The sequence below is a fragment of the Puma concolor genome, chromosome A1, assembly GCF_028749965.1.
Source record: "Puma concolor isolate L17-30 chromosome A1, mPumCon1.1.hap2, whole genome shotgun sequence".
In the NCBI taxonomy this organism is placed as follows: Eukaryota; Metazoa; Chordata; class Mammalia; order Carnivora; family Felidae; genus Puma; species Puma concolor.
The window spans coordinates 172901075-172917468 of record NC_141667.1 but is presented as its reverse complement, the minus strand read 5'-3'; the positions used below and the strand labels follow the sequence as shown (position 1 = coordinate 172917468).

General features: G+C 43.1%; 1 protein-coding gene across 8 annotated transcripts in view; it reads left to right on the top strand.

Annotated features, from left to right (window-relative positions):
* The first annotated feature begins 12873 nt into the window (after positions 1–12873).
* MBNL2 (muscleblind like splicing regulator 2) overlaps positions 12874–16394 on the top strand; it is a 159030-nt gene continuing 155509 nt past the window's right edge. For 4 of the 8 annotated variants that reach the window (XM_025924569.2, XM_086709293.1, XM_086709273.1 and 1 more), the window contains exon 1: positions 12875–13092. The gene's annotated coding sequence lies outside the window, so the exon portion shown is untranslated. Of the gene's footprint in view, positions 13093–16394 lie in introns of all 8 variants that reach the window. The other 4 variants (XM_086709259.1, XM_086709265.1, XM_025924568.2 and 1 more) reach the window with 2 other exon arrangements.

Here is a 16394-nt window from a genome sequence, read left to right as displayed (position 1 = left end):
TCCTGGACCTTCTGTGCCTCAGGGTCTCTGCTTATAAAATGAAGATAAAGACAGTGACCTCCCAGATCGAATGTGAGTATGAAGTGATAAATTATCGTAAAGTGCTTTCCAAAAGAAAGTGTGCAATGAACGCTTAGTAATAATCTTTCCAATATTGAAGACATGAAGACAAATTAGGCAGCCCTTTTGTCTCCTCTGAGGACAATGGTAGAATCTGTATTTAGGTGTCAGTTAGTGTAATTGGGGCAGTGAGTACTTACTAGTTGATTCAGTATGAAAAATGTGTTCTAATTGCCCATTCGGTAAAATACACATTTTTTGAGAAGTTTGGGGATCTTTTGTGTTGCTGTTTTCAATATTAAAAGGGCCTTTACAAGGGAGATACTGATTTCTAACCAAAAGGCAGTTTCCCTCATTATACTTCAATGTGAAAAATCTTGAGAATAGAGAATTTTTAAAAGTGCAGTCCAAATTATTAGCTCAGCGATGTTATATAACTCAAAGTATATATAAAGCAAAGTTATAAATGCTTAATTATGTTAAAAATAACTTTAAGATTAAAATAGATTAAAAATATCATCTGTGTGCTTCTTAGTCAGGGATCCAGCAAATCGAGAACTTGTAAAAGTACTCTTAGAGCCTGGTGGTTTACGTGTGAAGAGGGCTCTTGAAGGAAGTCTCTGTCTTTGGGGCACGGCCTGAGGTTTCCAAAACGGAGAGCCTGATTTTGCCAAAGTGGCATCTGTCTGTGCATAGTGTTCTGTTCATCGACAGCGAATCGTTCCTGCCAATATATACAAATGTTTATTACTGTAAGTAACCCTAACTTAAATGATTCCACACAACTGTGAGTTTTCAAATGTTATTTATTTTGAGACCAGAGCCTGTATTTCAACTTCCAGGCAGAGGAGTCTTTCAGCCCAATTTCTGGCGCAGGACAGATTCCTGGCACTGGTTCAGAGCCACATGAATTTTTGTCTATGGAGGGGACCGTGGGGGGAGGGGGGAGGCAGGGGCAAGGGAGGGAGCCACGGGAGGTGGGGGGAGGACATCTGATGGAGGGTGGGGGGTGCGGAATGGTCTGACACGTTGTGAGAATCCTCACTGAAATCTTAAGGAACCACAAACTTCCAGAGGGTTAGGATCTTTTCTGTGTTTAACAAAAGCCAACCATTGTGTTTCTGTTTCCCCGCCTTCAAATAAGGGACTGGAATCTAGATGAATAGTCAGATTTCTTCCAGCCCTGGGATCCACGATCGTAATCTCACCGCAATCCCTTCAGGACTGGACTGCTTTGCCAAATAAAATAATTACATTTGTAAGTGACCAGGCTTGTTGGGGAGGCTGGCCGTCCAACAGGTTGGGGGTGCAACGGGAAGCTTGTGGGCATCAGCTCGGGAGACACAAGGGTGCAGGCAAAACAGTGGCAAAAATTGGAGTGAGTTGAAAAAGAACAATTCTCATTTTGTTTTGCTCCAGCAAAGAGACCTGCTAACAGAGTTCAACATTATAATGACTCAGTGCATATTTAAATGCGGTTATTTCTTCCTTTTTCATTAAGCCTTTTAAATGCAGAGATCTATAAAGCTCCGAGGTTTTTAAGGTTTGAGATGTTAGAGAAAGAACACAGTGACAGGAGACCAAATGATGTAAGGTGATGACATCAGCATCAGAATGCTGTTGCTAAGGTGAAGCTGTTTTTCTCTCTAATCCAGATGGAAGGCTCGATAATTGCCCATTTCTGGTAAAGAATATATCCATGACATGATCCCTTTTCTGTAGCAGATAAAACAAAGCCAGATGCTTTCTCTTTGCACAAATTATTTTTAAAATAAAGATTAAAATTTTATTATAAAACACACCACATGTTCTTGGAAGAAAATTCGGAACATTGTCTGGAAGTTTGGAGTTTTCATTTATCAAGAATATATACCGAGATCTGAATGGGTATTGGAATGGGATCGTTTGATAAGTCAAACTGAAAAGAGGTAGCCATATTTTGAATTCAGAAAGGGAAGCTAGGGAACCTTCTGGAGGGGAAAAGAAAGATCTGGCTGATAGAGGGAAGGTGGTGAGCTGAGTCCTGGGTGTTAAGAAAGAAAGACAGAATTCACTGTTTTGTGGCTGATGGCTGATCCAGACTGAATGGTGGATTGTGCCGTTAACAGAGAGAGAGCAGGGCATAGCCAAGAAGTACCATTAAGAAACAAGGGGTAGAACTTAAGTGACGAACTGGCAGCCAGAACAGTTGAACACAGAAGCCCCTTCCACATGAATGTCTTCCAGAATTCTCCCTGGACCCTGGAGTTTGCATCTTCTGCTCGGAACATGCTTCTCCCGAGGGCCCACGACACGCTTCCTCACCTCGGCAAAATCTTTCTTGAGGTGGCCTGTCCTGTCTATGCAATCTGTCACCCCCAACTCTCGCTCGGATCGTCTGATCCCTCTGATCGTATCCTACTGTTTCTCCTTCTCCTTCTCCTTCTCCTTCTCCTTCTCCTTCTCCTCCTTCTCCTTCTCCTTCTTCTTCTTCTTCTTCTTCTTCTTCTTCTTCTTCTTCTTCTTCTTCTCCCTCTCCTTCTTCCCTTAACACTTCTTAATCACCGTATTACCTATGTTACATTTAGAGCCAGCCTAGTACAGTGGTAAAGAAATGGACTATGTAGCCAGCCTGCCTGAGGCAAATGGGCTCCACCACTGGCTGGCTTTGTGGCCCCAGAAAGGTGAACGAGACGGTCTGTAAGATTGGGATAATAAGGGGCGCCTGGGTGGCGCAGTCGGTTAAGCGTCCGACTTCAGCCAGGTCACGATCTCGCGGTCCGTGAGTTCGAGCCCCGCGTCAGGCTCTGGGCTGATGGCTCGGAGCCTGGAGCCTGTTTCAGATTCTGTGTCTCCCTCTCTCTCTGCCCCTCCCCCGTTCATGCTCTGTCTCTCTCTATCCCAAAAATAAATGAAAAAACGTTGAAAAAAAAAAATTAAAAAAAAAAAAAAAAAAGATTGGGATAATAATAGCATGTACTTCATAGTGTTGTACTCAACACATAGTAATCGCCATGTACATGTGTAAGCAATAAATTGTCTCTACCCACCTCCAACCTCCAAGACTGTAGAAGTTCCCCAGGAGCATTTGCCACAAATGGCATTTGATGGAGCAAAGGAAGTGACATGTTTTCTATAAATGGGTGTTTCTTTTAGAATGTAGAGTTTAGGGGCGCCTGGGTGGCGCAGTCGGTTAAGCGTCCGACTTCAGCCAGGTCACGATCTCGCGGTCCATGAGTTCGAGCCCCGCGTCAGGCTCTGGGCTGATGGCTCAGAGCCTGGAGCCTGTTTCCGATTCTGTGTCTCCCTCTCTCTCTGCCCCTCCCCCGTTCATGCTCTGTCTCTCTCTGTCCCAAAAATAAATAAACGTTGAAAAAAAAATTTTTTTAGAATGTAGAGTTTAGATGAGATTAAGATTTAAAAGGGTGGTTATGCCCCCAGGTCACTTTACCAACACCATAGGCCCTCTGCTGGCCAGGAATGCCTGGGCAAATGGTCTGCGACATTTGACCAGGGAAGAAAGTCTGGTCCAGCCAAGATATTCTGGAGCCACAGGAACTTCCAGGTAACTGTGGTTCTAAGAAATGAATAGAAAGTAGCATTGAGTCATTATGGTAGCTGCCTCATGAGTTGTTGACAAAGTTCAGGACCCTTATAAAGTAGGAAGATTGAACATCAAAAAGAAGATGTTGAGTTGAATGAGGTGAGCATATATAGGCCCAAAGAACGGAAGAAAAAAAAAAAAAAAAGATTTGTCTGGACTAGTGTTTCCCAAAATGCATCCCCCAGAATATCATACTAGTTAGATGTTTTTAAAATAAAAGGGTCTGTGATAAAATAAATTCTCAAACAGAGCTAACTATATCAACCTTTTTTGGAGACTCACAAAGTACATTCCCAGAATAAAAGCTCTGAGAAGTCCTTTGGTGAAAGTACACGTTATTGGTGACTCCAACATCTCCTGAGCCTATTTGGCTGTTTCCTTTGGGAACTTTTTGAGACTGTCTTGCTTTGGGGATCACTGTGTAATTCTTCAAGCTCCTCGGGGTCACTGCTGTGTCTTGCTCATCTAAAGATCGTCCATGTTTCGATTGGGACCGATATATGGCAAGTATTTGATAAATCCTAATCAGATGAGTGAAGAAATGGATCCAGGTAGGGCAGAAATGCTGGGAGAAGCAAAATGAGGCAGAGTTGGGACAGAGCATTGGAAAGAGTTTCATTAAGGAACATTAGACGGTAGAAAATCAAAACCAGTTCCATTTATTTTTTTAAATGCTAGCTTGTAATCAAAGCTGCACTTATACACACACCTGACTCTACTTCCTGAAGCTAGTCCATTCCTTCACTCGGGGATAACGGTGTCTCCTCCTAGGCAGTGAGCTCACATACCCCCGCTTGTCACAGAGGCTCATCGTGACCTCTCCAGCATCGCCTTTTTCCTCAATCCCACCCACTTCTCCACCTTCTGGAAAAGAGGTCACTCCCGTTCCATCAAAGAGGCCTCCTAGGGATCTGGGCTGCTCGTGGGACATCAGTGAAGCATGAAATCCCAACTCTGCAATAGCTCACGCCAAAGCTGGCATCAAAGTGGTTCTCCATCGGGGGTTGTGACTCTTCCCTGGTCTTCACACACGTGACTCTAACGACCCTGGGAAGCACCTCAGCAGATGTTACTTCAGCTTGGATGCTCCGCCTCAAACACAGTTTCTTACTCATCCTGTACCATATTTCCGTCCCTCCACATTTTATTCATTTATTTAACGAATATTCATCATCAGTGCCATGTGTCAGGTTCTGTACTCAGCACTTGGAATATACCACTAAACAAAACAGAAAAAGCCCCCTGCCCGTGAGGGGCTTATACTCCAGTGGAGAGAGGGAACGACAAACAGTGAACATCAAGTACACGTTTGATGGACGGGAGCCACGATGCGCGTCCGGACGCGCGAGAGCCGGAGCTGTGGGAAAGGAAGGGAAAGCAGAGCGAGTAGCTCTCCTCCCATCCAGGGGCTACTGGACCCCTGGCCAGCGTGACCCCTCATTCAGGAGCTGGGTAGGAGGTAATGGATGGACAAATCTTCGAAGTCATCCCACGGGAGGGAGAACCTGCCAGCCGCCTAGAGCATTTACAGTTTGGGGGACTCTCTTCTCCGTCAGAAACACCGCTTTAATACAAGGAGGAGGAGACGGGGCCTAAGAATATTCATCCTTTATCATAGGTAAAAGATCAAATTATCGTGGACACCGCAGTACATACGAAGGAAGCATGGTCATTCCCGCCAGCCTAGGAGAACGGTGGGGATAAGCAGCGAAAGGTATGTGTAAAGACTCATTATTCCTTCCTCTTTGCACTTATTTCCAGAATTCACGATTTTGAAAGGCAACGGTTATGAGCAAGTGCCTTTCCCCATGAATAGCTGGCAGCATCAGCGTCCTCTTTGTTTCATGTTCTTTTCTCTTGGCCCCACAAGCATCTGAAATTCTGGAGGACTATTACCCTCACCCACGTTTCAGAAGCTTGTTTTCAAATGACCTCAGTTTCAAGGCGGGGCATGTCCCGCAACCTCTGACCTGACCTTCTTTCTGCAACTTCAAATGCTCTTAGGCCTCAGGACAGTAGGCCTGATGCAAGTATCACACCAGGAAAAAAAAAAAAAAAAGACAATGGGACCCTTGACATTGGCTGACATTGGCCAGCCTACTGGGCCCCTTGCCTTAGTGCATGGTTCCCAAACTGTGCTATGAAACATGTGCTGGGAAAATGCAGTGAACTCACAGGGGTTCCGTGGGACATTTTGTGTTTCCAGGGAAAACAGCCATGCTCAACATTTGTCAGACAGTGTGCAAAATACTAATTCAAGGTAATTCAGCTTCAGTATGAGACGCGTACTACATTTTCCTTTCAATGATACCATCTGTCTTTGCAAAGTTGGATTTTTAGCAGTGGCTAAGGCAAAAAGCAAGTACCGCACAAAGATCAATGTGGACCGGGAAATGGGAGTAGTGGTTCCAGTCTGATTTCAAGCTTTGAGAATTGTATGCAGTGCCCAATAGGCACTCACAATCCATTAATAACTAATTAGGGTTATTTAAGAATGAAATTAAAATAGTTTTTTTTTTTCTTTCAAACTTTTTGTGTTAACTTTTCAAACAGCTACAAAGTTGTTAAAACATAAACACTTACTAAGTTGTTAGGATCTAATTACTTAATAAATAAAACAATTAGGTGTTTCTTTTAGCCTAGGAGCATGGTGAAAAAAGATACAGAACATCAAAAGTGCTACAAATCAAGAAAGTTTGGAAATCTCTACTCTAGTGATTATTTTTTTAATGTTAATTTAAATTTTTTTTTTTTAACCATTTATTCATTTTTGAGAGACAGAGTGGGAATGGGGAGGGATAGAAAGAAAGAGAGAGAGAGAGAAGGAGACACAGAATCCCAAGCAGGCTCCAGGCTCCAGCTGTCAGCACAGAGCCCAGTGCGGGCCTTGAACCCATAGACCACGAGAACATGATCTGAGCCGAAGTCAGATGCTTAACAGACTAAATCACCTAGGCACCCCTATTTATTTTTGAGAGAGAGACAGATAGAATGTGAGCGGGGGTTGGGGGAGACAGAGGGAGACACAGAATACAAAGCAGGCTCCAGGCTCTGAGCTGTCAGCACAGAGCCCTACATGGGGCCCAAACTCACAAACTGGGAGAACATGACCTGAGCTGAAGTCGAATGCTCAACCAACTGAGCCACCCAGGCGCCCCTCTAGTGATTATTTTTTTGACATCATCACTCTTCAGTGAAATCTCAGCAGAATTCTAGAACCTAAGAATGATGATGATAAAAACAGTAATAGTAATAGCTAACATATATTAAGAATTTATTATGTGCCATGTTTTATGCAGAAGTTTTCTCACATCATTTCATTTACATGCTTTCGCAATTATTTTGTATTTTCCTTAACCCAGAAATTATAGTCCTGAATTTTCCCAGAGTCTTCTGCTCTGGACCGATGGAGAAAATTTAAGAACTAGTTGATCTTTCTTGTGATAAATTCAGTGGAAAACACTATAACTTTTTTCTGACAATTATAAAACCAATGTTTCTATTCCCTGCTGCATTTTTCAACAATTCACACATTAAAAACAAACAAACTGGGGCGCCTGGGTGGCGCAGTCGGTTAAGCGTCCGACTTCAGCCAGGTCACGATCTCGCGGTCCGTGAGTTCGAGCCCCGCGTCGGGCTCTGGGCTGATGGCTCAGAGCCTGGAGCCTGTTTCCGATTCTGTGTCTCCCTCTCTCTCTGCCCCTCGCCCGTTCATGCTCTGTCTCTCTCTGTCCCAAAAATAAATAAACGTTGAAAAAAAAAATTTAAAAACAAACAAACAAATCAACCAAACAAAAACCACCTATGTTTTCTAAAGTATGCACATTTTCACCAGTAAAAATCCATCAACCAAAATTAAGTCAGCACTAATCCATATGAGGCACCATGGAGGTTACGAAAAGACTTTAATGCATGGTCTCTGCCCTCAAGGGACTTGTGGTAAGGTTTATACACAAAACAACTAGAGGAAAATAAAAAACAGTATATACTAAAGGACTAAGTAGACAAGTGTAGGCTAGAGGGAGTATACTGAGAGATTATACAGGGAGAGAAATGAGCCCTGAGACCAAATTGTCACAGACCAGGCCCATCTGCACTGTGATTCCTGTCTCACTTCTTGCAGTAAACAACCTTCTCCTCCTTTCTAGCCATCTCTTCTGGAGAGTCAACACTTCCATCTGTTCCAGAACACCTATCTTTTTCCACTCGAAGGAAGATTTTGTTTCTATGGAAATCACCTCCATTTTGAACATCATCAGAGATAATTTTCCTCTTGCCTATGAGCTTGCTAACTTTGGTACCTTCAACAAAGGAAGTGATCTCATAACTGCACTGTGCCTTTTGGTTTTTATATTATTTCTCCTTTCTCTTCTCTAGCCTAACTTTCTTTTTTAAATATATGTATATGTGTGTGTGTGTGTGTATAAATATAATGTCCATATATATATATATATATATAATGTCCATTGTTCCTATGCCTTCACTATCAATTTTTTGTTTGAGCCCTGCATTTCTCTTTGCCATTTTATTACTAGTGTTATTTTTAAGTTTATCCGTTTAACCATTCATCAGCAATTTAGTATGTGTCTGCTATTATATCACTGCATGTTCTAGGTCCTGGAGATAAACTGATGAACAAGAAAGACATGAGTTCTTCTCTTACAGAGACTAGTGGGGTACATAAACAAGCAAACCATATTTACAACAGATCTTGATGATTGCTATGGTGAATATAATGTCAAGGGGCCAAGGAAGCCATGGTGGTCAGGGAAGGCTTCCTGGAAGAGATGATGTGTATTTTGGGTATTGATGGACGGAAAGATGATAGACGGGTATGAAAGGATTCAGAGATGTTTCATGCAGAAGAAATCCAGGCTGTAAATTAGAAAGGGCATAACACATTTTAGGGATAAAACTAGTTTAGTAATTAGTGCTGGGTATTAAGTAGGAGGGAAGTGAGTTCAAGAGGAGTGGTGAGAGCATATATTCAAGAAATAGGCAAGGGATTCACATGAAGATAAGAGGCACCCCCCAGTGACTTTATGTAGATAATAGCATGATAAGTGAGGGCCAAGATTGGAAGCGGAGAGGTGAAGAGTGGACAGAAGAGGATGAGGACTTAAATTAGGGACACAGCAGTGAAGATGGGGAGACATGGGCAAATTCAAGAGATAGGAATTTATAGAATGGGGGAGTGTTTGGATATTGATGTTGAGACAGAGGTGGGCATCAAAGGCGGTTGTGGCTCCATTCACTCAAGTGGGAAATGTAAGAGAAATGTACTTCAATAAAATAAACAATGATTTTAGTTACAGACAAGGTGAAAATGAGTTATCTCTGGTCCATTCAAGTGACAAATTGGGCCTAGAGGTTAAGAGAAAGGGATGGAGTTATAGATCTTGAATACATCAACCTGAAGGAGATAACTGACAACTTCTGTTGGACAAATGTCTTTGGTTTTGAGTCCTGTGTCCACCTTCTTTACTTTGACATAGGTCACACTTTCTTGGCACTTGTTCTATTTGGCTTCTCAATCATTCTCCCTTCTATTTAGTATATCATGACTTCAATAAACATTAATTTTCTTTGCAGAGTTTCACGGCTTCCAATATTGAGTTACAGATGGAAGGAGGAAGAGAAGAGGAAGGGTGAGGGGAGAAAAAGAAAAAGAAAGAAAAGTCCAGCTTGGATCTGCAGTATGTTGTATTGATCAATTCATTAATTCAAAACACATATTTATTACTGGGCACTTCCTGTCAGGTGCCAGGCACATACTAGATGAGAGGCTGGAGAAACAACAGTGACTTCTAACGCTGATAAGCTGGTTGAGTAGATCTTCAGTAATTTACCAAACAAATGTATCTCCATACCCTATAAAAAGTTCTATAAAGTAAACAACATCTATAAAATCTTGCTACTCAAAGAGTAGTCCATGGACCAGAAGCATCAGCATCACCTGGGACCTTGTTAGCAAAGCAGAATCTCAGTATTCACCCAAGAACTACTGAGAGAGAATTTTAACAAGATCCCTGGGGGATTTGCACGCACATTAAATTTGAGAAGCACTGCTCTGGAGTGCACAGGCCGTGAGAGAAAAACAACAGGTGGGACCTAAACTCATCCTGGGGGTCAGGGAAGAGTTCCCTGAAGAAAAGGCTTCTGATTAGGCTAGAGAGGTAGGTTAGGGCTGGATATCATGGGACCTTGTAGGCCATGTTGAGGACTCTTGTCTTGTTCCCAAGCCCAAGCTGCCATAACAAAATGCTACGTAGACTGAGTGGCTTAAACCACATAAATGTGCTTTCTTGGGGTTCTGGAGGCCAGAAGTCTGAAATCAGCTTGCAGTGTGTCAGGTTCTGGTGACGGCCTGCTTCTGGCTGTGTTGTCACTTGGGTGAGAGAGAAACGATCTCTCTCCCTGATGTCTTATCTTTTAAGGGCACTAATTCCATCATGAGAGTTCCACCCTCATGACCTAATTGTCTCCCAAAGACCTCATCTCCAAATACCATCACGTTGGGGCTGAGGGATTCAACACAGGAATTTGGGGGAGACGCAGTTCAGTCCATCGCAAAGATTTTGAGCAGAGAGAAGAATGTAGAATCATCAGAATTCTACTTTCAAGTGAATTCTTATTTTGACTGATGTGTGGAAAAGGGACTGAAGGGGTCAAGAAAATATGCAGGAGGCCAGCTAAGAGTCTGTTTCAATAGTCGTGGTGAAAGACACAGATACCTTGGACAAAACTGCATTGGCAGAGATGGAACGAAGGGAAACATTTCTAAACATTTAGCACTGAACCTAACAGGCTTTGATAATGGCTTTCGCATGGCAGTTGGGGAGAGAGCATCAAGAATGACCACCAGGTTTTTGGCTTGTGCAATTGGATGGATATGATAGCAATTCTCGAGATAGGAATCATGAAATCAGCAAGTTTACTCATGGCACCTCACTAGATACGACGAAAATGTAGAAAGAACAGTAAGAGTGGCCATTGTTTAGTGAACATTTGTCATGTGTCAGCCACCGTATAGATGTTTTAAGTACATTATCTTGATATACTAGGCAAACCTTGCCTTCCGAGGTGGGGAGATCAGCTCACCATTAGGGGTTTAATGGCCTGGTAAAACGAACAGCGCAGAACGCTTTCAGAGGAGGAGAACGTCAGAGAAGACAATGTGAACAGAGAAGCCATAACAGACAAATGAGGATGCAAGCTGAGGTCTAAAGGTTGGATAAGATTTTGTTAAGTGAAGCCCTTGGGAGTCAGGTCTGGGGATGGACTGTGGGAGCCAGGTCCCGGAGAAATGAGCATGCCTCCATCAGGAGGTTCGCTTAGGAAAACAGTGTAGAAAAAGTTGAGTTAGAAAGGGGGGGGGGGGCAGGTTATGAAGAACATTGAGAGTCTGTGATTTGGATTTTAAGAAAGGAGGCATTGAATATGAGAGGAGCATGACTTTTCATGATGGGAAAACCTGTCTGGCAACAGGGAATCTTCTTGAACGTAGGGAGTCTTGATCCCAGAGGCCAACTTACTGGCATTTATATTATCCAGGTATCAGATCAGACTTCTTCACTAGCCAGGAGGAAAAATCAACAAGACCTCATTTCATTGAATGAGAGTAGGAGAACGAGTCGAAGATGACTCGAATTTCAGGAACGAAATGAAGGGAATGGTAATTTCATAGGCAGAACCAGAGAGATGGGAAAGAGGAGACAACCTATGGTTGTCCATTTGCGTGCAGTATAATACTGAGTGTATCGCTAGCTAAAAATAATTTTCTACCTGTTTGACCGTAGAGATTATTTAAATTTTCAGAAAAAGATCGTAGTAGACAGAAACCTAAAAGTTATACGTGACGGATTTACACTGGGATGAAAACTGTTGTAATTATTATTGTAAGTATAAAATCAGAGGGGAATAACGTATGATATTCTATTGAAGACATAGCCTAGAAATCCCAGGAAATGCTGTGTTTTTAAACTGCAGTTAGCAAAATCAAGGGAAACCATTACATCCCACCCCAACTGGTACTTCATTACAGATGCACTGAACAGTTGCTTATAAACAATAGTGCGTTGGTTCAACCTTCCGGATGAATGGGGCTTTGTTCCTGCTTTGGTCTGGTCTTGGAATCATGACACTTCATTTTTTAAATTCAGAATGTTGTGTTTAAGTGGAAGGAAAATGTATGCTTCTTTTTGTGTTTTCCAAATGCCATATGAGTTTTTTCAGAGCTTGCAGGAGCACTGTTGACTGGGGGGAAGAATAAATAACCCATACTAAACTTTCTGTTTCTCTTTTCCTGCTTTATCTCAGGGAACTTCGGCACGTCTAGACAACCTTTGGGGAATGGCACCCAATGGTGCCCCTTGGATCATGTGCCGTGTGTGTTCAGCTGTGAATATCCTCCTGTAACCACTGCTTCACTGATGACGATATGGGCCAAGGCACTGTATTTATCAAATGGTACCTGAGGTACCTTAGGATTAGGTGAAAGCACACCTAGTCGTCTCGCCGCGGCCTGCCAGCAGGACAAAAGGGTAATGTGTAGATATCAATTTTATTGTTCAGAATTCCCTAATTGAAGACCCCAGTGGCTGGAAAACTTAGATGAAAGCTGTACGAGCCACAGTAATTAACCGCTGCAGTAACAGATGTTCTACAGGAAAACTGTGTGCAAGGGGGTTAAGCATGTTTTGATTTTGAATATGCACTTGGGCTCACACATTCTCCCTCACTAATAGGAATCAGCTGTAAATGCCCTCCCTGTCAGGTATTAATTTCCACGGCAGACGCTGAATTGTTTCTCCCTTTTCAAAAACCAAAACCCAAAAACCAAACCCATGCTTTGTCAGATGGGAGAAGGACTTCAGCTTCTCCTGCACAACCTGGGTTTTCTTTTTTGAATCTGCGGAGTTGGTATCGTCGAAAGTCTTTACAGCGCAGTCCCAGGCTCTGGGCTGGCTGTCTTGGAGGGTGTTTTCTCCAGCTACCCCTCTCCGGGCTCTGCCAATTATGTGCCACTTTGTCTTGGTGCTATGATTGCTTTCTTCGGAGAGGGAAATTCCTCTTTCATCAGTATGGACGCACTGTTTTCACACACCGCAAGTGCTGTGCTGCTGTGTCACTCATCCTATAAGAGCCAGTTTCGGACGAGGAGGGCTGACGAGCTGCCCGGGGATTGGCTGCCCCCGGCTGGGAGGGATTTGTGGGGAGGAAGGGCTGCAGCTTTACAGCAACAGAGTTTAGACTGTCTTTGCTTCATCATCTGAAGGCAAAATTTTCCAGATACGGCAGACGGCTCCCAGAGTACAATACACAGGGAATGAGGACTATTTACATGGAAATTTCTGCCTCATGATGCAGCGGAGAAGCCTCGGCCGCTGGATTCTGCCAGATGTTCCCGGGGTTACTGTAAAAGGGAAAAAGAGGCAGAGCTAAACAAGGTAAGAGAATCACCCCCCCCCTTTTTTTTTTTTTTGAATGTTTAAAGAGTTTGCTGCAGTATATGGTGCATTCCATGTGTGTTGCTTAGGGAAGCCAGGGAAACCGGATTCCACTAATTCAAATGTAACACTTGCCGGGGACCCTGGAGTTTTACGTAACATTTTGATTTGAGGAAAAAAAAAAAAAAAAGAAAGAAAGAAAGAAAGAAAGAAAGAAACGGCAAAAGCTTGAATCTGTGCCGCCTGACTGGGGTGAGGCATAAAACGAGTGTTTATTTCAAAGAAGAGATCCATTTTATTACTCAACAAAAACTGTGAATTCCTGGGAGCGTTCTTATTTTCTTGTTCTAGAAAATTTTCATTACTGCCCCGGTTCACTCCCGAATAAATAAAGTTTACGTTGATCCTGCTATTTGAAAACGGACTCGTAATGAAGAAGAAAAGGAAAACTTCATAGTAAATAACCATCGGTTGAATGTTTAGCCAAAAATACGTCTATGTGTTAGAAATTAGGGACCCACCTAGCCCTATAATGCCACGGCTTTGAGTTTCAAAAGCACATTTTTAACAAGCCAGCAAGAGGTAGCTTTCTGACAAGTTTTCGATACTGTAGTTCAATGTTTACATTTCTTTTTCTGAGCCTTTGTTTCCAGCTTAAAAGTGGAACCATTATATTCAAAAGTAAAGCTGGGTTAATAATGCTTACTGCAATTATCTGATCTTTATGCATTTTTAATGAGAACACACAGCCAGCAGAATAATTTAATGAGGGCAGGCTAGCTTTTAAAGCTGTGTCTTCACTATGCCGAACCATATCAACTTTCTTGCCGAGAAGCAGCAGGGAGAAATGATGGAGATTTATTTTTAACACACTTGGCCCAAGAGAAGGAAATGATATATTTGTTAAAGAATTCTTTCTGCCCTTTTCCGTTTTAAATTTCTGCCAGGCATGAGGAAACTGTGCTTTTTTGTTAGGCCTCGGAAGCATGTGTTTACAATAAATGTGTAACATTTTTAGAATAGTTAGCAAGCACTGAAGCGAAGAAAAAAATCTGACTTGCCTAACCACTACTACCGTGAATGCTCTTCGAGAAACATTACTGTCCTTTTAAAAGACAAAGGTTAAGTGGAAAGACAATTTGTTAATTTGGTAATAAGTGCATTGGGGAGCTAATAAAGTGGGGGGAAAAAAGGAGGGCATGCTTATAATCTTTAAATAAGATGAAGTTTCTTCAGGTATCCTGCCTGTTTTCTGAGGAGCAGTTCAAATATTCATTTAAATAAGGGCAATGCCACGTAGATTCTTCCAGACCCACTGTTTTTACTTTCAAGGAGAAGTGCAGGACACTAGCCCAGAACTTCTGACGTCATCCCCCAACTATTTCTGCTGGGTGTTCTTTTATTCAGGCTCGTGGAGAGGAATATTGCTTTACGTCCTGGCCAGAAACATTCTGACTCTCACTTGGCAGGTCTTGAGTTATGCCTTCATATTTTAGCCCGTCCTTTCTAAACCCTAAACCCGTCTCCAGCGTAAATAGGGCATCTCCTACCTGCCTCACGTCGGGCGGGTCCGAGCAGGTTCTCTGCAGGGTTCTGGCCGTGCTGGCGAAGAGCAGTGGGGAGCGGAGCACGGGCTTTGCTTCTGGCCCAACTTCGCCTGGCACAGCCCAGTACTGCCACCTGGGTGGATAGTGCCTGTGGCCTCATTCCCAGTTCCCCCGGAGCCGCTGTGTAGGACCAAGGTTATGCCACCAAGTTCGTGGCTGGCCGTGATGGTGGGAACAGCTGCTTTTACATAAAGAGCACCATGCCTGGTGCAGACGGGCTGAAGGAAGGGAAGTCCGGTACTGCAGGCTGTTAATCTGTGTCACAGGTGGTAACCTGGGTCGGAGAGACCAGGGGAAGATAGCGTTTAATGTGGGGCCTCTGAAGGGAGAATTTCCAGACGAACAGACCGGAGTTCTGGGGAGTTCCTGGTTCTAGTTTACATTCCCTTTCCAGCTGCTCTTGTAGCCGTAAGCAGTCACCCACCTTCGTTTTTCTCTCTCTTAATAGAACGGAGTAATACTTGCTACACTTTTCTCTCATAATTCCAGCATTCATTTTGAGAGGCCTTGACCTTGTACCAAAAAAATAAATAAAATAAAAAAATAAAATAAAATAAAATAAAATAAAAAGAAGTCATCTGTCTCTTGCCACAATGAGCTATTTAAAGTACAAAGGGATAAAACCTCCGTATTAATGAAACGGTTGGCAAATGCCTTAGGGTATTAAGATAAATAGTCATATTTCCAGAACACTTCACTCTACTGTGTGCTCAGGTCAATTTTCTAGGGCTATTTATCCTTAAACCAGCAAACAAAATTTCCAAGGAATTCAGAGCATTGCTGTTTGCATTTTCTCCATCGATCTCATGCAATATACCAGAAGCTGTGCCAACCAGACTATTTCAGACGTAGGCCTTGTAGTGCCCAAAGCATTTAGTGCTATTTTTGCTTTGACTTTGCATTAAATTTGCAAGAGTACATTGAATAAGAGAGAGAATATGAGGAAAAGAGGAAAATACGCTTGCAAAATATACTGGTTATGTAGCTTTACTGGTTACCGGCCTGCCTCCTCTCTGCTAGTTGTTTTAATTTGCTGTTGCTATGGCGAAAACAAATCAATATCACATGGCCACCAGCCAGTCCCGCGCTCGGGGGAGCGCCATCGAAATTCAAGATCAGACACTCAAGATTCCGAGCGAGAATTGGGAGAAAAGCATTTAGATTTGAGTTTGAGAGAATTCCTGACGATAGACTGACCAGGCTCAGTCTCTCGTGCCCTTCCTCTCCCTTTCCTCCTGCACTTTCTTACTGATAATGAGAGAAGATGGGGGCAGAAGGCATATTGATTTGTTTACATTTTCCAAAACGACAAAACGTATCGTCAGCATAGAAGCAGGTTGGTAACGTTGCAAGGGGTAAAGGATTGTGACTGATGAAAGGTGATAAAACTGTGGGGCATGTTTGTTGAAAACATAGTTTGGGGGCCTTGAATATCTCTGGGTACAGCTGCTCCTGAGAGCTGACAGGGTCAGAAACAGTTACTGTGTCATATCAGGCAGAGAAATCTGGCAGCTCGAGAGAGCGGGGGCAGTGGAGGCGAGGGGCATTAGAGAAAGGTGGGGGTGTAAACCATCAGCCAGTAGCAAAGTCAGGGCAAAGCTGTAGGTCCAGAGTCAGGCCAGGTGAGCACGGAACCCCAGGGACAGAGAGGAACAGGGTAAAGGACTTTGGTCCTTTCACAAAGTCTGCCCGAAG